The 23,943-nt window shown below is 40.5% G+C and overlaps 1 protein-coding gene across 1 annotated transcript in view; it reads left to right on the forward strand.

Moving 5' to 3' along the window:
* Window positions 1-3,804: 3,804 nt before the first annotated feature.
* The window catches only part of plxnb2a.1 (plexin b2a, tandem duplicate 1), a 93,934-nt gene continuing 73,795 nt past the window's right edge, over window positions 3,805-23,943 (forward strand). Inside the window, exon 1 of the mRNA XM_060889040.1 lies at window positions 3,805-4,336. The gene's annotated coding sequence lies outside the window, so the exon portion shown is untranslated. The remainder of the gene's footprint in view (window positions 4,337-23,943) is intronic.

The following is a 23,943-nucleotide window of genomic DNA, read 5'->3' on the forward strand; positions in this document are numbered from 1 at the left end:
GATAGAGTCTGAATTCTGCTTCAGCACCTGGCAGTGATGGTGTAATTGTGTGGGGAATGTTGTCTCGGCATACAATGGGCTCCTTAAAAGCTCAAAACTAACTGTTTTCATGAATATGATGAAGTTCAAGAGTATCTCAGTAGCTTCCACAGTGATCTAAATACAGTAAAGAAACAGATGTGGTAAAAGAGATTTTCAGTTTAAAAATACAGCTGAAAAAGCTGTAAATATGTAAATACGAATCAGAATCTCAAAGAAATGCATATAACATCTTGTGGAATCCATACAGTGATACAGTGAGTGTTCCTAATATAGCGGCCGGTGAGTGTAATGAAAAATTTGAAAGTTTTTTATTACTTAAATCCATGTGAGTTTAATTCATCATAATAATATTCTATCATGTCTTAATATACCATAAAAAAAGCTTGATATTGGTTCAGTATAAAGAAATGATTTTATTTTGCCCCTAAAGGTAAGCTAAAAGACACTATTCACACTGATAAAAGATTCATAACATTTTTATTGGATTTATTCTGCTCTGTAGAGTCTATTATTTGGTCTCAACCAGATTTAAAAACTGTGGAATAACTGGAAAGTAAGAATGCTGTGATTTAATAGATTACAAAAGCTAATTTAAAAATACAATCGGCATTGTAAATCCTTGCGTGTGTGTGTGTGTTTGTGCATGTGTGTGTCAGAGAGAGAGAGAGAGAGAGAGAGAGAGAGAGATCACAGAGTTCACAAGGACAAGTCTAAAATAATTTAACAAAAAAGGACTCCTTACATTCTGATCAGCCGAATGAAACTCAGAAGTGAATAATTGTATTCAGAACATGCTGAAAATGTTTAATAGGCTTTAAACAGGTCATACAATTTTCCCCTCAACATCTCTCCCTTTTTTCCCCCTTCTGATTAGCATGCTAATCAGTCATCTATCGTTGTCTAGCTCTTAAAATCAGGACACTGATGAGCCTCGGATATGTGAAGAGTGTCAGATCGAGGGAGAGAGAAATCTTGCTGTGCTCTTGTGCTGCAGCATTTCATATTCTTTTTAAGTATCTAATTATTGGATTTGTCTTCAGGATATAATTACATCACAATCATAAGCCATAGGACTTTCTGAGTATACAAAAGAATATCAGCCTTGACCTTGTTGACCCAATACTTGTGGACAGCAGGATCACTTTGGACAAAGAGTCTTTTCACTGCAAAACAGAATGCATTCAAAATAAACCAGCAATATTGTTGGACCATTAACTAAAAAACATTTCAGCCTGGATAAGGAAAAAAGGAAAGCTACTCTTACAACTTAATTACTAGTTCGGCATCCACAGTCGAGATTTCCATAGAAATCTAACCATTTGGAAAACCATGAGCTTCCAAGCTGTAAGAAACAGTAGTGTCCAACCCTGTACCCTAAAATATCTTTTAGATCAGTTTTAGATCATATACATATCAGAGCACTGTAATGATTTTCTACATAGGTCAAAGACATTCTGCAATATCTCATACTGACAGCATCCAGTCAGCTCACCATGGAAAGAAGGGAAAGAATATCGGATCATTATGTATGTCTAAAAATAGGCCCTTTATTTTCCTCTCACACAGATTCCTCCTCCCTCTTTTCCTTTTATCTGCTGCTCCAAAACATTTACTGTTGCTTTCTGGTGCTGGACTGTGCATCTGAGTCACCTCATGTCTCTCTGTGAGCTCAGGACACAACAGGCATGAGCAAAGAGAGAGAATAAAGAGCAACTGGGAATGTCGTCAGAACTGGGAATGTCGTCAGAACTGGGAATGTCGTCAGAACACAATATACAAAGAATTTTAATATTTAATATATGTTTCTATTTACTGTAGGTGTTGTTATATTTTTTGACAGTAGAGGGCAACACATGCAAAGTTTCAATCTGGTCTTTTCTTTCACCTCTATGTACTGTATACTTCATTTCTTCCCTTTTTTTCCTAGTATGGAGTTTTGCTGTTTATTCCTGTTTGATTAGCAATGTTTTCTAAAAACTGAATATCAATATTGATTTCACCTGCATTTAATAAACAGTTAGTTAGCTTTTATGATGCTGTTTTCTTCCATCTAGGCATTTTTTTTCAGGATTTGGTGAATAGGAGGGTGACAGCTCCATTGAGAGTGACAAAAGTGCTGAATTATTGCTGTTCCACCCGAACAAAGGGCTCCAATTATAGAATACTCAGCATGTAAAGTGTGCAGGCACAGACCTGTTTCACTTTCCATGACAGCCATCATTATTCTTCAACCCCCCATCCCCCATGATGCTCACAACACCTCCTCTGTGCTCATGTCTATAGAAAATGAGAAAGCTAAGAGAAGTGTGTGCATGTACGGGTGTGTGTTGGAGGTGCTGGCAGCAGAGAGAGAGAAACAAATGAGAGGGTAGAAATAAAAGAGAGCATCTGTACACGTCCATAGGGCAAGGACAACACCCTTACCCCCCCCCCCCCCCCCCATGTTACCATAATCATAAATCATTCAAATCCTTTGGCTGACTGTTTCTCTCTCTCTCTCTCTCTCTCTCTCTCTCTCTCTCTCTCTCTCTCTCTCTCACACACACACACACACACACACACTTCTCATTACTGCAACTAATTAATGCTATGCCTACACCTTCAATACAAGTAAACATTTTGGGAACCCCAGGGGTTTTTTCCCAATTAAGTTAGTTTCCATGTAGGGACCAAACAAATGTCCCCATAATGTCAAACCTCTGAGGTCTGGGTATTCGGTCCTCAGCAAGCTATCAAGATATAAAATAATGTCTACAGTGATACACACACACACTCTATCTCTGTGAGAGTCACCGTAGACATTATTTTATAGCTTGATCACACACACACACACAGTGTGTGGTGTGTGTGAGAGAGAGAGAGAGAAAACGCCACAAGTTTCACACCATGTTTAACGGTTTAATGCACATTTAGATCCTTTAAGTTTTCTCCAACACATGCCCACTTGAGGAAGATTTGAGGAAACCTCTTGGGGGTTTTAGACATGGATTAAAACGACGCAACAACAATGATCATGAGCTTATGGCAGGGAGGGAACGGATTGCTTTTGTTCCAGTAGGCGGTAAAAAGCATTACACTGTGGGCATTGTTATTATATATATATATATATATATATATATATATATATATGAGAGAGAGCGAGAGAGAGAGTGTGTGTATGTGTGAGAGAGAGAGAGAGAGAGAGAGAGAGAGAGAGAAAGAGAGAGTGTGTGTGTGAGTGAGAGAGAGAGAGTGTGTATGTGTGAGAGGGGGAGAGAGAGAGAGAGAGAGAGAGAGCGTGTATGTGTGTGAGTGAGAGAGAGAGAGTGAGTGTGTATGTGAGTGAGAGTGTGAGAGAGAGAGTGTGTGAGTGAGAGAGAGAGAGTGAGTGTGTATGTGAGTGAGAGTGTGAGAGAGAGAGAGAGTGTGTGTGAGTGAGAGAGAGAGAGTGTGTATGTGTGAGAGAGGGAGAGAGAGAGAGCGTGTATGTGTGTGTGTGAGTGAGAGAGAGTGTGTGAGTGAGAGAGAGAGAGTGTGTATGTGTGAGTGAGTGAGTGTGAGAGAGAGAGAGAGAGAGAGAGAGAGAGAGAGAGAGAGAGAGAGAGAGAGAGAGAGAGAGAGAGAGAGAGAGAGAGAGAGAGAGAGAGGGGGTCGAAGCGTATTTCCTCTCTTCCTATTTGGGAAAACTCGTAGAAATTCCACCGAGCGACGTCCATCTCCGTTTTATACTAATTAAGAGGTAGCCCCGCCCACTCACACCCACTCACTCTTAACCATTCACAACTTTTTTCCAGGCGACTCGCTGCTTCTCAGTCGCTAATTTGCATTCAGTGTTTTGTGTTTGTGGTCCGACACGAACGAGCTCTTTCCTCGGCAGCCTATCAGAGAGGTGCTCAGGGGAGAGGGGAGTTTTCTTGCCCTCCTGTTCTCCTTCTCGCAGGGTCGATGCCGCAGCTACAGTCGGACCAGTTTAGGGACAAAACTGTTTGTTAGCTGTTAGTTATTTTAGCCAGGTGCAGCGCGCATCCACGTCATAAATGCCTACCTGAGTCGGGTCATGTGACCACGGAAAAGCCCTGCTTTACTTCGCCAGTTTGTTCGAGAGAGAGAGAGAGAGAAAGAGAAAGAGAGACTCCACGGATTTACAGCTGCAGAGTTGCACGGCGCTGTTTTTCTCTTCTCCCGGCATTTTCCAGGGACAAAAAAAGGACATTTTTTCTTGTCACGGAATTCAAAGGATAATGTGAAGTTGTTAGAAACCCAGGATTTGGCTACACTTTCTGAGGACCGACTGCGCGTCGCGTAAACTTCAAAGGTGAGCGCGCGCGGTTACTTGTTTGTTTGCGTTTGTTTGTTTGTTTGTTTGTTTGTTTATTTACCATAGTGTGGCACGTAAAGTTACAAACATTACAAACACAAATCATTAAAAGCCTGGAAAATGTTTATGTTCTCTATCCATCCATCATCCATCCATTATCTTCTCACAGTGTGTTTTATTCCCAAGTCTTTTTTTTAGGGTTTAATGCATTTGGCACGGGATTGTTTTTTACGCTACGCTTTGACGCAATCTGAACTGTTTTCTCTACCTGTACTTAATGTGTGTTACTTGTTGTCTATTTTAACACGACGATAAAAGTGCCAAGTTGTTGCTCCCAGTGTAAGTGAAGTGAAATCAAATTCATTTAGAAGTGAAACCAAATGCATTTAGAAGTTACAGTGCGTAAAACCTGTTAAGGTTTTGTTAAACCTAACCCTAGTCTGGTTTACACAAACACAATGAAGGGAGACTGAACATACTTTGGGTTTTCTCTCTAGAGCTGAGAAAGGTTTGGCTTGTAAAGAGTTAAAACAAACACGGCTCAACAAGTTCAACATGTTTCTGACATGTTTCTCTAGTTTTTAAAGCAGAGAACTCTTTAAGTCTTTTAACATTCCTGTTTATAAAACTTTTCTTTATTAGTTGTATTTATTTATTTATTTTTTATCCTACTGCCTCACCATGAGAACTCAAAGCTGCACATAACTTGATCTACTCAAAGACTACATTTCAATTTAAAGTAGATAAAGTAATCAGTGAAGAAGTTGATCTGAGGAAAACATCAACCAGAACAAGTAAAAAAACAACAAAAAAAAAAAGAAAACCCAGGATTCACACCAATTACCTCCATTTCCAGTAGTTCTCCTGTTAGCTGTATTAATGTGATTTTTATTAGGTCTGTAAATGTAAAAGGATTTGATGTGATCCGTGTCTTCCCCTTTAGTGCCGTCATATACAGTGGCCTTTAGAAAGTAATAAAATTGTCTAATGTGGATCTAATCATGTCGAGCACTATAGGATGTCGGTAATGGGTTTGAGGTTTCTTGTGAAATTCGCATTGATTATGACTGAGATTTAATGTTATTTGCTTGATAAGAGACATCTTGATGGCAAAAATGCACATCAACCAGCCTTCTGGAGTAAATAAACCAGAACCCATTTGTAATCATACATCGAGTTTGATGCACTGGAGGAAAGCACTGACATTTCTGAAAATAGTCAATATTTCTATTAGGCCTTACCCGACATGCTTCACTGTCTCTCACTTTATTTATTTCACATTATTTGCTGGTTTGTACATCGTGTTTTCTTCTGTTTTATGTAATCCTGGATACAGAGCCTCTGTGCTTGTCCTACATGGCACTGTCATAGTTTTTGTGTTTGATTAAATGATGAAGATAATGATTAAATATTTACAGAAAGCACAGTCAATTTTTAAGGGCCGGGTTAAACTAAGCTTGCATTTCGCCATCTCTGTAAATTAGATACATGTAATAAAAAAAAATGACGATCTGAGCTTCTGAGACTGTCCCAAACACCATCATCATTATCATTACAATCTTTAGACCTCATGAATTAACCAACACCACACAGATACCACCTCACATGTGCAAAACAAACGTTGAACCACATGAGAGAAAACGCCAGAAAAAAATGTTCACTTTGCATCTTATCTAAGTTTTGACACGTTTTGTTGTCACTTACATAATATCTGCTAAAATGGTAAGATTTATTATTATTGACTTCCTTTAATGCTATATTATACTGTTTGTAATTTTTTTTATTGTTGTTTACTTAGATTCAGCCAAATTATGTTATAATTTTACTTTGTACTTGGTCATGTGCAAGTTGTAATGATAATGTCATTTCCCATCTCAGGACATTTAACATGTGAAGTGTCTTTTGTTTGTTCTGTCAGAGAACACGAAGCTCATAAATCACTACTTGAACTTTACTTTTTCAGATACAGACTTGAGTAGCTATTGGTTTTGTTCAACTATAGTGAACTTCAAACATTCATGCAAAATGTTTTTTTTTTTTTTTTTTACTGAAATTGCAGCAGCAAAATAACCAAGTAACTAAAATAACAACAGAAAGTAGTGCTAGCAAAAAGCTAACCGGCTAATGCTAGCGATAACTCTAATGTTGATGATTATCTTCTTAAAACAGTGATTAGTTTAGTCAGTGTTATAGATTTGTCTAAATACTGTGTCAGTATATGAATTGGTCTTAACTAATAATGCTATAAACTAATATAAAAGTCAAGAAGTGGCACTTCACACCGTTCACAGTGAGAGCAGACGCGTAGATTTGATGTCGCTCTGTAGACAGAGATGGTACTGCTGGTTAGGAAGACATAGGCATGGCATTAGTTCTGACTTCACCACAAACACAACAGTAATTTTTAGACTAACAGCATTGTAGCTCTAACTGGATTCTAACCAGTATGCTAAGATCTTCAGCTTCTTCTATCTGTCCCTTGCTTCTAGTACCAAGACGAAAGGGGTTCAAGACTTTTTCTGTCGTTTTGTCCTAAAATCTTGAACATTCTCTTTCACATGAGCTTCACTTTTTAGCTTCTTAAAACGTCTTTTTATTCTTTGTTTTATGATGTTATTTAACGCTGCATTACATGATAATATGTAAAGCACGTTGGATCAACCATCATTGTGCTCTATGACTTTTAAGTATGAAGTTTGCTTGACTTAACTGGTCTTGACCTGTTGAATGTTGCCCAGATTATACCAGACACATTCAGATACCTGTTACACACACTTTCACTTTCATGCCATAGTAATGTGTGCTTAAGCACAACCTCATGATGACTTGCCAGGTTGCGTACATCCTCGGATAAGAGGCTTTGTAGTGAATATGATTTACGGGATCATGTCACTGAGTTTAGTGCTTGTTTAAAGATTTCAAGATTCCACAAAAATGTGTTGGTGGTACATTGGATCATTACAGCTCAACAATAATCTAATCTTAAATAATGAAGTGCAAGAGAAAACACATTAATACTGCATCAGAGAGTGCAAATTTAGCAGAAGGGAATCTTGTGATGGTGCAGAAAAATCAGTAGCAGGAGTAAAGATCGCATTAAATGTGTAGATTATTTTTTTTTCTCCCTAATATACTCATGGCCAATTCCCACTCACCAGTTTGCTCTCCCTCATCATACGACACTTACCCACCCAGGAGGCAGAAGGCTATCCTCCCCATCTGCATGCGTCACAGATGCCCATGATTGGATAGTCTTGCTCTCTAAGATAGCTGTTGTATAGATTCTACACTGTACTTAACTGATTATTATAAAAAACAGAATCCAGGTTTTTATCTCGAGCGTTTTTATTTATTAACACTTGAGCAAAACTGACTCCAGTACTGCTTATATGCATTGGATAGTCACTGAACACAAAATCTCTTTGAAAGCAGTATAAAGGAGAATGTGCTATAGATATTAGTTTTAATTTGTGTACAGTTATTGAAGCTTTGTCATCTCACAGCTCTAAATACTCTGATTAGATCTGGAGCTTGTGCTATTGTCACCTCAGTGCACATACTCCAGATCCCTCATTGGCGGATTAACATCATAAATTGACCTACTGATCGACTTTAAGAGTGTGTGAATGGTCTATGCTCATATTCCTGCGTTATATAATGGGTTAGGCTTAAGATCAACTGAGAGTGTGAGTTTTGCTAGAGAGAACTTCCAGGAGAGGAAATGCTTCTGGCCAATTAGGGCCAGCATGCAGCGGTCAAAAGCTAGCTTTTTTATTTTAATTTTATATATGTATGTATGTGTATATTTATTTCTCTTATTCAGTGGGAGAGATTGTGAGTAATGTCTGTGTTTGTTTGTCCTTCAAAATCAAGAACATGACCATACAAAGCCAGTCTTTTCATGCACTTCCTGTGGACTCTGGCACGCTGCTCACTACATGCCTGTAAATGGAATGCTGACATGTCCGCTGTTTGTGTGTGTGCTGATTTTAAACGAAGATGGGAGTAGTATAGTTTATATTATGACTGTGCATTTGCTGGATTCTGCATGGCCTCCGAAATCTAAGCAGTGGACAGTTTCTCAATCATCCCCGCTTCCTGAGCAGCCCTCCTATCTCAGAGCTCATCAAAATGGCCTTTCTCTGCTTTTTCAGAGCGTGTATTAGTGCTCGTTACAGTCCGGAGCAGGGCTGGTGTGGATTAGCATGTTGTAGTCATTCAATTGCATCCACTGTTGTATTTCCTCTGAAACAGTCCTTATTTTTTTCCCTAAAAACTCATCCAGAAGCAATCAAGCCTGTTTTATTTTGGATATCGCATGCACTATGCCCTTCTGTTTCAGATAACAACATCTGCAAAAAAACTGTGAAAAATAACTTTTTGCATTCAGCAGTCTACAAAGCTCTAATTCCAGCCTGTGTCAAGCAAATGGATATTCATTGGTGGGTTGTGCGAGACACAATGGAAAGCGAGCGAAGGTTGGCATTTGCCAAGGAGACTGAGGATACGGTGCCACGGCACAATGGGAACGACAAGCAATTTTCTCCTCAAATTAAGTTCATTTACTCCAGCACGTAGTTTCTCGTTGTTCCCGTTAATTGCCGAGAATGAGAAAAATAGTCTTTTTCGAGGTGTGGGAGTGAGAGAGGCATGTCTGGACATGAGCTGTACTGGTGTAATGTGTATGTCTAAAGCTGATCTGATCACTAACTGACACTAACTGTCTTACTGAGCAAAGGGTGAGCGATGACATATCTACTCACTGTGATTAATGGGGGTAAAAAATCCACCCAGGGCGTAGTAATCATCCAAGATTTATTTTTTTGTTATGAAAGCCAGGTTTGATGTTTCTAGTTGAAACTTTAGATAATGGTTTTCTATCATTTTCAAGCTGGGCTGCAAAGTGTGAAAAAACACGAATGCCTCCACTAAAGCATGGCCCTTTGTTATATTTTTAAAGAATCTTACCATCTAATGCTAGTGACCATCGGTTTATCGAGCATTTGCATTCTCAGTACAGTCAGCGTTGTCGATTTTACCGACTAATGTAATTAATCTAGTCATTTGCACTATTAAAAGTCATGAAGTGATATTTAACTTTCTGTTGGTGACGTGAACCTGCATGTTGATGTGATCAGATGCTGACCTTGAGGTTGACAACAACCTCCCCACTTTCCAAGTAGGAAAGAAATGAATTCCAAGTTCAACGGCATTTTCTTTTTTGTTTTCCTAGCCAGAAGTCAGGAAATTCCAGTTTCTGAGTTGAACAGAGCATTAGCCCTTGCGTAATCTCTTTTTAAGGAGGCAGATGCAGCTGTGCTTTCATCCTTTTAGTCCTTCCAGCTTATTGGTCGCATCTGGCATAGTTGTGTTGCATTCTAAAAATTTGAGTCAAAATGTTGTCGCCTTCTGTACGTTACATCTATTAGATTTTTCAGGTACATGTCAATAATAGCAAGCGAGAAAAGAGCGTATGGCCAACTATGCCCATGACACCTTTTTTTTAGTCATTGAAACTGAGCTATCTATGCATCTTTTAACATCCACATGGCGTACACACGCTAACTTCTCACCGGAATAAGGAAGTGACAGATTAGCATCATTTCAGTACAACTATATTTATTCTCCATTTTCCTTTAATTCTGTTGCACAACAGCTGTTTCGGTTCTTTAATCCAGCACACTGAGATTTAAATGAACTGTTGTCTGTTAGGCTAAAATGCAAACTATGCCTCTGTAGTGAACCTTGTAGGAAAATTAGAGGCTTTTTTAAAAGGGCTGCTCATTTCAGGCTGCCGCTTTTTTTTTTTTTATCTTGAGAATCAAAGAAATGTCAATGCTTGGAAAACGTGTGGCGTCGTGAGACTGTACAAGCAGAAGGAAGTTCCCCGTCATGTTGGTTGTGTTTAAGATCAGCTGTTAGGTGCATTGCTGAGAAGCAGGGACACACTGGTGTGAAGTGTGTGTGGAGCAGTGGCACACACACGTCAACAACAGAACGGCAACATCTGCTGTTTTGCCTTGCCTTTGGTTTTAGCCTGCTTTCATTCTGGCAGCCGATACTTTAAGTCTTCAACACAGTAGTCATCCTTTTCCCTCTTAGACTTTTCCTTCAGCTATTCTGAGAAGGATGTTGGGACTTTGTCCCAGTCTGGATTATATATCCCTGATTAAACCTGTTAAACATTTCAGGAAATTCTCTCAGCAGCTTTTCTTTTTCCTTTCGGTTTCACAATAAAGTTTTGATACCAGGAAATAGGATTTCCTCAGACCGAAAAATATTTACTGAACTACATCATTAACCACTGAACTCATGTCTGTTTGGTCTGTGTGGTGTTGTGTTTTGCTTGATGGTCTATCTGCATTGTGATTAAATATGTCACTAGAAAGGCATGACGTGGTCAGCTGTTTTGTTTTACAGTTGCAGTGCTGGACAATTCATGGAAACCATGAACCATTACTAATGTGCAGAAATGACTCATTAAAAGTGTCTACGCTTGAGATCTTGTTTATATATTTCAGGTCTGCTCTATTCAGGGACTTGAACTGGGATCGTTTTTGGCAAGTAACATTATCTTTATCATCAACTTTGTTCCACCCAATCGTTCATTCACTTATCCTTAATCTTCACTAACTGCTTTAGCCTGGATCATGGAGACAATCCAAAGAACAGTTTATACTGGATGTATCGCAAAACATCGTAACACGCATTCACACCGTAACGTTTTGTAGCCCGTTCACATTTTGGAATGTTTTCGGAATGTGGGAAGAAAACTCAGAGGTAACTCACATAGATTTGGTTAGAACAGGTGGAACGCAAAAACCCTGAGCTTACGATCAAACCAGGGCCCCTGTGATGCAGCAACTCTACCACTGCACCTCCACACTGCATTGACGAGCTTAGCTAATGTTAGATATCAGTGTTTATTGATATTTTGAATACTGGTTGAAGGTTGTGCCTTAGGAAAAGAACAAAGTGCCTCAGATTAAAGGATATTCACTTAATAAGGTCAAGTGAAATAATTCCATTTTGTTCCTGACAGATTTTTTATTTATTTATTTATTTTTTTAAATCCTGTTAGAATCTAGACTCATTAGAGACCCTAACAGCATGCAGTTTCTTTCACCCGAACACAAACTTGTTGCTCTTGTTCATGCATAGACTTGTTTGAAACACGTCATATATCCTGCTGCCTCACTGCATGCCTGATTGTCACATGGGCAAGTCCAGCTCATCCAATCAATCATTAACCTTGTGGGTAGATAAACATTATCATGCACCGAGATTAAAGAGAATTTCCTCAGTGACCTATCCAGCATGCAAGGACTTTCTGCTGACTGTTGACTTGATTAGTGAGTTTCTAAAGAGTGTGATGAGAGGCAGAATGTGATAAAGCAGTCCAGGCCCAGCTGTGGTGTGTGTGTGTGTGTGTATCTTTGTGTCTGTGTGTGTATGTGTGTGTGTGTGTGTGTGTGTGTATCTCTGTATCTGTGTATCTCTGTGTGTGTATCTGTGTATCTCTGTGTGTGTATCTGTGTATCTCTGTGTGTGTATCTGTGTATCTCTGTGTGTGTGTATCTGTGTATCTCTGTGTGTGTGTATCGGTGTGTGTGTGTGTGTGTGTGTGTATCTGTGTATCTTTGTGTCTGTGTGTGTATGTGTGTATCTGTACTGTATGTGTGTGTCTGTGTGTGTGTGTGTGTGTATCTATCTGTGTGTATCTGTGTATCTCTGTGTGTGTATCTGTACTGTGTGTGTGTGTCTGTGTGTGTGTATCTTTGTCAGTGTGTGTGTGTGTGTGTGTCTGTCTGTGTGTGTCTGTCTCTGTGTGTGTGTGTGTATCTTTTGTGTGTGTGTTTGAGAGAGAGGCATAAACTTGTGGATGGTGCCAGCAGGGAGAGAAGAGTTCTCACTCAGTCATGTTCAAGCTTATACTCATTCTCCTGTGCATGAGTGACTATTTTTTCCCTCTCTTACTCTTGATAGTTCTGCAAAGGTGCTAAAAAGGTTTTGGACTACAGCTGCTATAGCTGGGTGTTAATAGGATCCCTAAGGACTATTCATTTGTGTATTCAGTATTCATAATATATTAAGTAAAAACTTTTGTGATTGAATTGTATATCAGGTGTGATGCAGCTGCACGGTGCATTAGAGGGCTTTACTCACTGGTACAATGTTAGACATGCTGGGGATTTTAACATAAATACGGTTCTGAGCTTTAACCAATAAACCACAACTTGAAGGATTTTATTCATTCGTTCATTCATCCGAATTTGTTCGCTTATCCGAACTACCTCGGGTCACGGGGAGCCTGTGCCTATCTCAGGCATCATCGGGCATCAAGGCAGGATACACCCTGGACGGAGTGCCAACCCATCACAGGGCACACACACACACACACTCTCATTCACTCACACAATCACACACTACGGACAATTTTCCAGAGATGCCAATCAACCTACCATGCATGTCTTTGGACCGGGGGAGGAAACCGGAGTACCCGGAGGAAACCCCCGAGGCACGGGGAGAACATGCAAACTCCACACACACAAGGCGGAGGCGGGAATCGAACCCCCAACCCTGGAGGTGTGAGGCGAACGTGATAACCACTAAGCCACCGTGCCCCCCTTGTAGGATTTTAAACTACCAAAATACAAATTCAACAAATAGTTGCTAAAATCACTCAGATCCTCAGGAGCAAATACAGAACTATGCGCAGGACTTTTCTTCTAATCGTCTCCTGTTGAGTTTCACTGAACTTGTCTGTAGCTTCAGGTGGTTTTCACACTGGGCTCATTTGCTGTGCTCTGAATGGGAGTGTGATTGTTCCCTGTGCTCCTTTGCAGCGTCGATCTGGTTTCAGACTCACTTTTTTTTCTGTTGAGCCCTAGTTAGCGTTTGCTATCATCTTACAGCTTCACAAATACATATGAGAACACAAGCATATCGACTCACCTTATTTTTTTTTTTAATTATTATCTTGTTGCTTTTATGTGCAGTAAGGCATCTCACCTCTTCTGTGTTCCACAAAGTTCCCCTGTCACTCGTAGTAAATGTTTGTTACGGAAACTAAAGATGGTGCCAGCACAAAACATGCATGCAGGTTTCTGTATTTTATGAACCTAGAGCCTTGACCTAGAGCGTAGTCTCAGGTTTGGCACCGTGCTGCACTTCCAACTTCATGTGACAGGTTTTCACATTACTAATGTATCATGTGAGTGCTGCTCTGTTTCAGATTTAAACCACCAATAAGAATCCCTCCTCATATTTTTGCCCTTGGCTGACGGGAGTGGAACCTGATTGGAAACGGTCGTCTCCGTTTTGTAGCGCATTTCTTCTTGATGTTCTGATGTGTGTATTTTTTTGACCAACACAGTTATAAAGAGTGGCTATACGAGTTACCGGAGACTTCCTGTCAGTCTGAAACAGTCTAGCTATTGCCTTCTAACCTCCCTCATCAAGAAGATGGCACTCACCGAATTATTTATTTATTTTTTTAAATATCTTTTGCACCATTGAGTGTCATTGAGATGTCTAATATAACATCTCATATATAGTTCCTGCATGATCTTCCGCATTGTGCTGCTGCCACGTAATTGGCTGATTTGGAGAATTGCCTGAATGAGCAGGTGTACAGGTGTGCTTAATAATTTCTTTAGCAAAGGCTCTACTTATTTTAGCGTCTGTCGGAGACGAAGGAAGAGTATCATGCTGTCTTAGCATTAGAAGCAGCTATGTGATATGTTTTTTCGACAGGCTATGGCTATCTTGTTTTAGAGAATTCTCCACTCGCTGGCACAAAGAACTGGCGCTACAGCGTGTACAGAACCGCTTATGGATGAAGCATAAATCAGGGAATTTCTTTAAAACCGTAAGACTGTACACAGCCTCAGATGGTGTTCAGAAAAGATCCCCCCCCCCACCCTTCATGGAGACAAGAACTAGGAAATTGACTTCACTGAAAATTATAAGTGCCATACTGCCTTATTTTAAGTGTGTTCATTTGGACACTGACCACAACAATGTAATCACATGTTTGCCGTTCTGAGCCTACACAGTTCCTGTACAGATGGCCTAGAGAGCTGGAGGAAGTTATAGAGTCACTAGCCTGAAGTCAGTCAGGTTCTTCTGGTTTTGCAGTACTTCAGAAGAGCAGAGTTCATGTTGTGGTTGAGCGCCATGTGATTGGAACTTTCTTCTCTTCAGCCAATATGTTATCGTGCATAAACATAGCTCTGGGCCCGTATAGAATAACTCTCATTGTGCAGTGTTTTTATTAAGACCCACGTCTTTCCCTAGCACAAAGGTCCCCTTTTAAGAGTGGTAAGAAAAGGAAAACCATGGGCTACATTCATTATTTAGTGCTCAGCGGTTTTGCGGCAAATTCAGGACCTACTTTGCCCCTGGCACGCTGTTATTGTAGCTCATTGCTGTGGTGTGCAGTAATCTCAAACTGCTAACCATGCTGCTGCGGCTGAACTAATGCACTAATATTCTATATTTCCCATGGTTCTGTTACAAAGATGACACTTGACATTTATATCCTAATTCTTGTTTAAACTTCATTGTTATCCAGTAAGGTAATATAATGTAAGTGATGTAATAACAGGATATTTGATTTTAGCTTGGTCTAAATCTCAATCCCTCCATTTTCTGTAGCACTTACGTAGCATACACAATGTCACCGCGAACCTGGAGTCTGTCCCAGGGGGACTGTGGGCATAATGTGGGGAAACACACAATGGTTTGAACTGAGGGAGGCAACCGGAGTACCCAGAGAACCAGAGAAACCCCAGAAGCACAGGGAGAACATGCAAACTCCACACATGGGCCAGAGTTGGGACTCAAACCCGCAACCATGGAGGTGTGAGGAAAACATTCTAACCACTAAGTAATACCCCCACCCCAAAACAAATATCTAATGTCTTTGATATTCTATCTGTATTTTGATCAACGCTTTAGCAATCTGCTAATCTCTATCGCAGTCTCCGTCTTAGATTAAAAAAACCTTTGTGTACTTTTCTGGCAATGAACTTGATCTTGATCTGATTGACACCTCAATGCAGTGAGATGTTGCAATGCAATGCAATGTTTTGCTTAGAGAGAAAGAGTTGGTGAAAATTTGTGTAATAGAAGGTAAGTAAGAGATTACCTTTGCTAATACTTTAAAATGTGGGTATTACTACTTCTCGTTTTTGTGAGGAAATGTGTCAGACTTGCTAGACCAGACAGAGAGACTATATAGCTAACAGTAACATCCATATGTGCCATAATAGTTTAGGTTTTGTGTTCCATCCTGTCAGCCTAGACAGATAGACTACAAGCTACACATTTACTTTGATACAGGTGTAAAGTTGAGCCAAATATTCACTGTAACGTGGATTGTACGCTCAGCTGTTTTGTGAGCCGATAATTAATAGCAGCTTCAGAAAGGCTTTCTTTTTAATACAAAGTACACTGATCCTACATGTAGTTAAGTAGAGCAAAAACAGTTAAGTTCCCCAGAGATCCGCTTGTCTCGTTAAGTGAGTGGTTTCTTTGAGGAATCGGTGAGACGGTCCTCTTGTGTAGCAATCTACTGTGTGAAAATAATCAAGTAATATTGCAGACCCAAGCATGAAGGATGTCCGGATTTCCCAGTTACTTTGTTCCATTTGTATTCCTGGCAGTGTTCGATGTTACATATGGAGGATAGTCATCTTCAGTATGAACACATGGCCTGTTCTCTCCAAACAGTCTGTCACAAATACATTAACAGATGGCTGAATGGATCAGTGACATGCCTGTTTTATTTTATTATTTTTTTGGGTTACGCAGGATTATCCAAAGCAGATTAAGGTGTCCGCTGGGCAGCTGGTTGTGTTTGGGATAGGTAAAGGCTCATCACTTGATTAAGCTGCATTCAAGCAGGAGATTTAATTTGAATGCAATAGTGCAATAAATCCTCAAAGAACCCTATTCCAATTATTCCCTATACATTTGTTTGTTTGTTTGCTGTTTACAGATACAATCCACATAATTTTACAGTTTAGCACTCCTCTGGAATTAATTACAATGAGACGTGATGTTGAAGGAAAACGCTGATTTCAGCAGCACGTGCGCGCTTGTTGTGCATCTCTTCTTCTGAAAAGCTTAATAGCTTAAAGTCCCCATGAAATTTTCACAGCTTCTTTGCTCTCAATTAATGACCTACTGTATGTTAATGGATGTGAAACAGGAAGTCCGAGTGATGTCATTGTGAACTTTTTTGACGGACTCGCACGACAGCCAGTAGCTTTTGAGAGACGTCACACCAACACCGAATCTAAAGCGACTTGACTGTAGCTTAGTGATTTCGCAAAGAGAATAATGAGACCCTTTTACTTACTTTCAATGGCGTCTGGAGGTGAATGAAGACTGCATATCCCATCTTATGAAGTCTGAGCACAGTGATGCAGTACCCCTGGAGCAGATAGGGTTGAGGGCCTTGCTTGAAGCTAAGTGGCAGCTTGAACTCTGTTGGGTTGTCAGCAACCCCGAGCCTCATGTTTAAGCACTATGTATAAACAAGCCACATTTACTGCTAACAAGCTACTACTGTAAAGCATGACACCCCTGCAGGGGCAGGACATATTTGTTTTTATTGCACATTAATCACAAACTTGTCCCTAGACACGAATCATCAAAACTTTGGATTGAATTTTCTCAAACGTGATGATCTGTAAAAATGTAACTGAGAATCATCCTACCTCACATCTACAGTATATTGGTTTCCATAACCCTAAGGTAAAGCTTTGCAACACCAGATTTGATTTCAGATACAGTTAACGCTAAGGCAACTAATATAATATGCAAAAATTCCACTTTGGGGTCTGAACTCCACAAAGCAAAGCAGACGTCTGTTCCCGGCATCTCTTTAACGATAATCACTGACATCTAAAAGGTAAAGAATAGACGAGTTCCAGAGTTTTTAGTAAGGGGATCTTCCTAATGAAATATTAACTTTAGCTATGTCACTACACTGTGTGTGTGTGTGTGTGTGTGTGTGTGTGTGTGTAATTGGTGGGTAAAGGTATGTGGGTGTGTTTTAATTGGAATTTTCTTGCTGGGTAAACATTCAAGGAAAATTTACAATTGTTAGAGAATGTGGGCCAAGACTGTGGGGCATGCCAGGGCATGTTATCCTGAGCTTGACCTTCAAGAACTTTCCCATAATGACTAAAACCATATTTAGCTAGCTCATTAGCTACTGAATTTGTCAATGTTTTCTGGTAGGATTAGCACTCTGAGGTTTCACTGCAGTGACTAATACATGTTTGGTGTAAGCTGGGAGATTAATGTGATGTTGGGTATCAGTTTTTTCTTAAAGGCTTTTTGTAAACATTGAATTAAGTGCCTATAATTATAGACTTATAGCTTTTCAGAACAGGACAGTCTTCACTATACTGTTGGCCCTTTGTTAGTAAGACCAGAGGGAAGCGTGGTTGTTGTGCCACGTTGTGCTTGTTAAAGGCAAATCGAGCTGTTTTTGATGTATTTGCCACATTGCTGTTGCTCATGATTAACCTGAAAGACCAGGGCTTAAGGTTTTAGCTCTAGGACCGAGCTGAAATAATTGGTGATTTAGAGAAAATCAGGAAACCGCAATAGAGGGAGTATGTGAAATGTGTGTGCAGATTTTTTTTCTCCTTAGTGGTATTTTTAGGATTTTCAATGTTTGCTCATTATGTGCTGTTTTGATTTGCTTATGCCTCTGTCACCATACTCACTCTGCTGATCATGCTATTGAAGGGTGTGTGTGTGTGTGTATGAGTGTGTGTGTGTATGAGTGTGTGTGTGTATGAGTGTGTGTGTGTATGAGTGTGTGTGTGTGTATGAGTGTGTGTGTGTGTATGAGTGTGTGTGTGTGTGTATGAGTGTGTGTGTGTGTGTATGAGTGTGTGTGTGTATGAGTGTGTGTGTGTATGAGTGTGTGTGTGTGTATGAGTGTGTGTGTGTGTATGAGTGTGTGTGTGTGTGTGTGTGTGTGTGTGTGTGTGTGTGTATGAGTGTGTGTGTGTGTATGAGTGTGTGTGTGTGTATGAGTGTGTGTGTGTGTGTGTGTGTGTGTATGTGTGTGTGTGTGTATGAGTGTGTGTGTGTGTGTATGTGTATATATATATATATATATATGTGTGTGTGTGTATATATATGAGTGTGTGTGTGTGTATATATATGTGTGTGTGTGTGTGTGTGTGTGTGTGTGTGTGTGTGTGTGTGTATATGAGTGTGTGTATATATGCGTGTGTGCGTGTGTGTGTAAGAGATAAGACGGGTGACTGTAGTTAGTGTTGAAGACAGTTTCATGTCTTACTCATGTCTTAATCAGTATTAACATGATGATTACATTTTTCCCAGAAGCTGCACATCAGTGTACAAGTCTGCATACTTTACTCGACTGCTGGATTTCATTTCCTGCCTGTTTCTCTTGTCAGCAATACATTTCTTTCTCTCTCTCTCTTGCTCTCGCTTGTGCTCTCTCTCTCTCTCTCTCTCTCTCTCGCGCGCTCTCTATTCCCCCCTGCTCACGCTTGCTCTCTTCCCAGTATTTAAAAGAATGGTATTTAAAAGGAAATGATCTGAGTTTTTACACTATAAAGAGTTGCAAAAAATACAAGATGAAGCCTAACCTATGATTCAGATAAACTACGGTCAAACAACAAACCAACAATCTTCTAAAAATAAATACTTGCAGTAGGCTTTGAAGACGTTAAAATGACTCTTTTTCTTAATTTTTATTTGCAGAAAAAAACAAAAAATGGTACATTTTAATATTTTATGTTGTATCTATATTTTGTACGACTATAGTTTCTTTGTCTTCCTATCCTACTTAATGCTTTGGCGACAGATTCTGAGTACAATTTCTGCTTTATTAGAGTGGGTGGAATTGGAATTGAATTGACTGCTGCAGAGAGATGAAAAGAGTTGGAGAGAGATTGAGAGACATAGAAAGACACAGGCCGAGAAATAAAACCGCCTGAGACCAAAAGGCGACCCAACAAAGAGTATGAGAGACGGATACCGAGATAAAGAGACAACGGTGGACAGACATTACACAGAAGGCACACTGACAGTATGAACGAGAGAGTGATGGGTAGAGAGACATGGGGAGGCTGAGCGAGAGAAAGACAAACCTTGAGAAAGAAACAGAGACTGTGTTTGTGATTTCAGAATACAAAAGACATAAAACACACTGTATCCATCATCTATCTATGTTCTGTAGCGCTTATCCTACACAGGGTTGCCTGGAGCCTGTCCCAGGGGACTCTGGGCACAAGGTGGGGGACGCCCTGGATAATGTGCCAGCTCATCATAGAACACACACTCTCTCTCTCTCTCTCACACACACACACACACACACACACACACACACACACACACACACACACACCCCCAACCCTGGAGATGTGAGACAAACATGAAAACTACTAAGCCACTGAATGTCACTGTATGCTAGAATAATAATTCGTTAAATGCACTTTATTCATCTCTGGGTGATCTTTGGCCGCTGCTATTTCATATCTAGCTACTTTATTATTCTGCCAGAGAAAGAATGCTGAAAACATTTTTATTTGGACGTATCTAAGCAACAAATAACAGCAGAACTAGCAATCAGCAGGTTTGAACAAAGCCCGCGGTGAAACTACCCTGCTTTAGTCAGAATAATGTGTGTCTATAGCTACGGGAAAGAAATGTTCAGACAGTGGAACAGTTCCTTCACATAAGGACTATAACAGAAATGCTGTGAATCTCAGTTAGTTCACCTGGAGCTCAGTTCTCAAACCTGTTAAAAACGACTTGTGTGGAAAAGCCTGGAGCCCAATTGGTGCACAGTTCTCGCTGATTACAGCTCGCGCTACAGAAGAGCCTCCTCCCGGGAACGACTCTACAGGCACAGAGGACATGCCCGTGTTATCGCCCTTAAGAGATCGTGTCAAGGATTTGAATCACTTAGCTGACACCAGCGGAACTGGCTGTGTCCGGGCAAATACTGGTAACATTCCTGTTTTATTTCACTTGTGTTACATACAAAGATATTTTTGCAATCCTGCTCCCACGATCACATCCAGACACGTCTGTCATGTAGCAGTGATAATTTTTCCTCAGTGTGCCATTTCCTTTACCAGTACAATCCCTCAGGGGAATAAAAATCGTCCATTCCTCTCCTCTCTCTTCACTGCATCCATAAGAGAGTTCACTTTCTTTCCTTTGGATTTTACCAACTGAGCTGAATGGCATCCACTCAGTTATTATAATCCCAGTCAGCACTTCATTACTTTAAATAACAAAAATATAATAAAAAAAATGCTTGCTTAATCTTTTATCTTTTTTAATGCATAACTGTAGTGTTCTTGTTTTCCTTAGGCTCTGCCTCATAAAACAGCTTACTAAGGCTTTTTTGTTTTTAAGGAAACTGCTAACACATGCATTGTGCACCAAGTCATACTTTTATAGGACGTGAATTTTAAACTGTTATATCTTCCAAATTCATGATAAAGTAACACTTGATTAATGCTTGATGATGATGATGATGATGATGATGATGATGATGATAATAATAATATTTTGAAGACTGTTGATGCAGATGTGGGGGGCACGGTGGCTTAGCGGTTAGCACATTTGCCTCACACCTCCAGGGTTGGGGGTTCGATTCCCACCTCCGCCTTGTGTGTGTGGAGTTTGCATGTTCTCCCCGTGCCTCGGGGGTTTCCTCCGGGTACTCCGGTTTCCTCCCCCGGTCCAAAGACATGCATGGATTGGCATCTCTGGAAAATTGTCCGTAGTGTGTGATTGCGTGAGTGAATGAGAGTGTGTGTGTGTGCCCTGCGATGGGTTGTCACTCCGTCCAGGGTGTATCCTGCCTTGATGGCCGATGACGCCTGAGATAGGCACAGGCTCCCCGTGACCCGAGGTAGTTCGGATAAGCGGTAGAAAATGAGTGAGTGAGAGTGAGTGAGTGATGCAGATGTATTAAATCATTGGCAGAATTTTGTCCCTGAACTTGAAGATTATGTGGTAGAAAATGTTGTGATAAAATAGCAGAAGGAGCTATCTGTCAGAATGGTGTACACTGGTGTAAACAACCCCAGGAGATAGTTAGTTTATTTTAGAGTCTCACGTCCAGAGCTTACAGCTCTGCTATATTCAGCCTTATCGTGTGTGTGTGTGTGTGTGTGTGTGTCAGAGTGAGTAGGGAAATCAGTTACATGGCCAGACAGCAGTGGACACGCACTCAGCACACACACATCGACTCTCCTGTGGCCAGGAGTTCAAATCAAAGCATCTCTCCCTCTCTCCCTCTCTCTTTTGCTCTTGGTGGATTATTATAAGTGGATTCGATAATTGCAATAAATCTGATTTGGTCAATAACCAAATCAACAAATAATCTACAGGGACTTTTGAAATCCATGCCCTGTTACTTCAATATTTTTGAGTGGTTCATGGTTTTGATGCTACAGACCTACAGCAGAGGAAGCTTCTTTGTTAATGTTTGCTCGCTAGTTAAATCACAGGCTCTTGCAAACCCAAGGTCTTGCTCTTTCACCTGCTATGTGGTAACTGCAATGCTAACATTATTGTGAACAACAAATTCCCATAACACCTCAGTTACAGTGATTACAGAAGAACACAGTGATGTCCTTTGAATCTCACACACTTCTCAAAGGGCTGTGTTTTAAACGTCTGGTGCTGGTGTTATTACTAGTCTAGTGAACAATGGGCATGTATAATACTGTTTTTATTCAGGCTGTGGGAATGTTGCTGCAGAGACAACAAGCTGTTTAATGTATTCCATTTTGTGAATAAAAAATATTAAATAACAGTTTAACAATGTGTATTTACTTAACTTAACTTTTATACATTTCATAGTTTACATGAAAACTTGGATGATGTGTTCCAGATAATTGCTGGTATCATTAGTGTGCATGTAAGCACACTCTCTCGCTCTCTCACACACACACACACACACACACACACACACACACACGCACACTGTCCTGGCAGTGAAATTTGGAAATACTGACACCCCATGAATCCTTCATAACCCTATCTGTAGTCTGATCAATAATGTAATTCTGTGTGAGGGAGTACAGAGTCTGTATCCAATCTCACCTGCCTCAGCCTCGACTAACGTGTGTGTGTGTGTGTGTGTGGGTGTGTGAGATCCCTTGTGTATGGCAGAATATCATTAGCAGGTGAGCCAGTGGAACAGAGCATGTGCATTCAGGGATGTGTTGTGATAGTCACAGCTTTTGAATTATAAGGATGCTGATGCTGTGCCACCCGGCCATGGACAGACACACACACACACACACACACACACACACACACACACACTCTCTCTCCTTGGAAAATCTCTTGCCTTTCCCAATGACATGATGTATTGCCCTAAAAAGAACCTAGCATGAATAATCTTTTGTAGCTTTAGCTTATTCAGGGCTTATTCTGACACTATGCACACGCTTATTCTGACACTATGCACACTCTTACACGTGGAGGTGGTGTTGGTGAGTGAATGTGAGATATTAATAAAATTAGTGCCATGTGTACTTTTAAATAATTTATAGTCAGTATTCCAGTATGTGCAACTTGGCTAAAAATAACCAAGTAGTTGCACTATATGGCTAAAAGTTTCTGGAAACCTGACCATCACACTTATGTGTGTGGGTTCAGGATATATTCCAAGTGTTCCTGTTATAACACATTCCACTCTTCTGTGAAGGTTTTCCACTAGATGTCGGAGCGTGGTTGTGGGGATTAGTGATCATTCAGCTACAGGAGCATTAGTGAGATCAGACACTGATGTTGGAGTGTGTCTGTGGGGATTAGTGATCATTCAGCTACAGGAGCATTAGTGAGATCAGACACTGATGTAGGAGTGTGTCTGTGGGGATTAGTGATCATTCAGCTACAGGAGCATTAGTGAGATCAGACACTGATGTTGGAGTGTGTCTGTGGGGATTAGTGATCATTCAGCTACAGGAGCATTAGTGAGATCAGACACTGATGTTGGAGTGTGTCTGTGGGGATTAGTGATCATTCAGCTACAGGAGCATTAGTGAGATCAGACACTGATGTTGGAGTGTGTCTGTGGGGATTAGTGATCATTCAGCTACAGGAGCATTAGTGAGATCAGACACTGATGTTGGAGTGTGTCTGTGGGGATTAGTGATCATTCAGCTACAGGAGCATTAGTGAGATCAGACACTGATGTTGGAGTGTGTCTGTGGGGATTAGTGATCATTCAGCTACAGGAGCATTAGTGAGATCAGACACTGATGTTGGAGTGTGTCTGTGGGGATTAGTGATCATTCAGCTACAGGAGCATTAGTGAGATCAGACACTGATGTTGGAGTGTGTCTGTGGGGATTAGTGTTCATTCAGCTACAGGAGCATTACTGAGATCAGACACTGATGTTGGAGTGTGTCTGTGGGGATTAGTGATCATTCAGCCACAGGAGCATTACTGAGATCAGACACTGATGTTGGAGTGTGTCTGTGGGGATTAGTGATCATTCAGCCACAGGAGCATTACTGAGATCAGACACTGATGTTGGAGTGTGTCTGTGGGGATTAGTGATCATTCA

Source organism: Tachysurus vachellii, chromosome 16 (assembly GCF_030014155.1).
Source record: "Tachysurus vachellii isolate PV-2020 chromosome 16, HZAU_Pvac_v1, whole genome shotgun sequence".
Taxonomy (NCBI): Eukaryota; Metazoa; Chordata; class Actinopteri; order Siluriformes; family Bagridae; genus Tachysurus; species Tachysurus vachellii.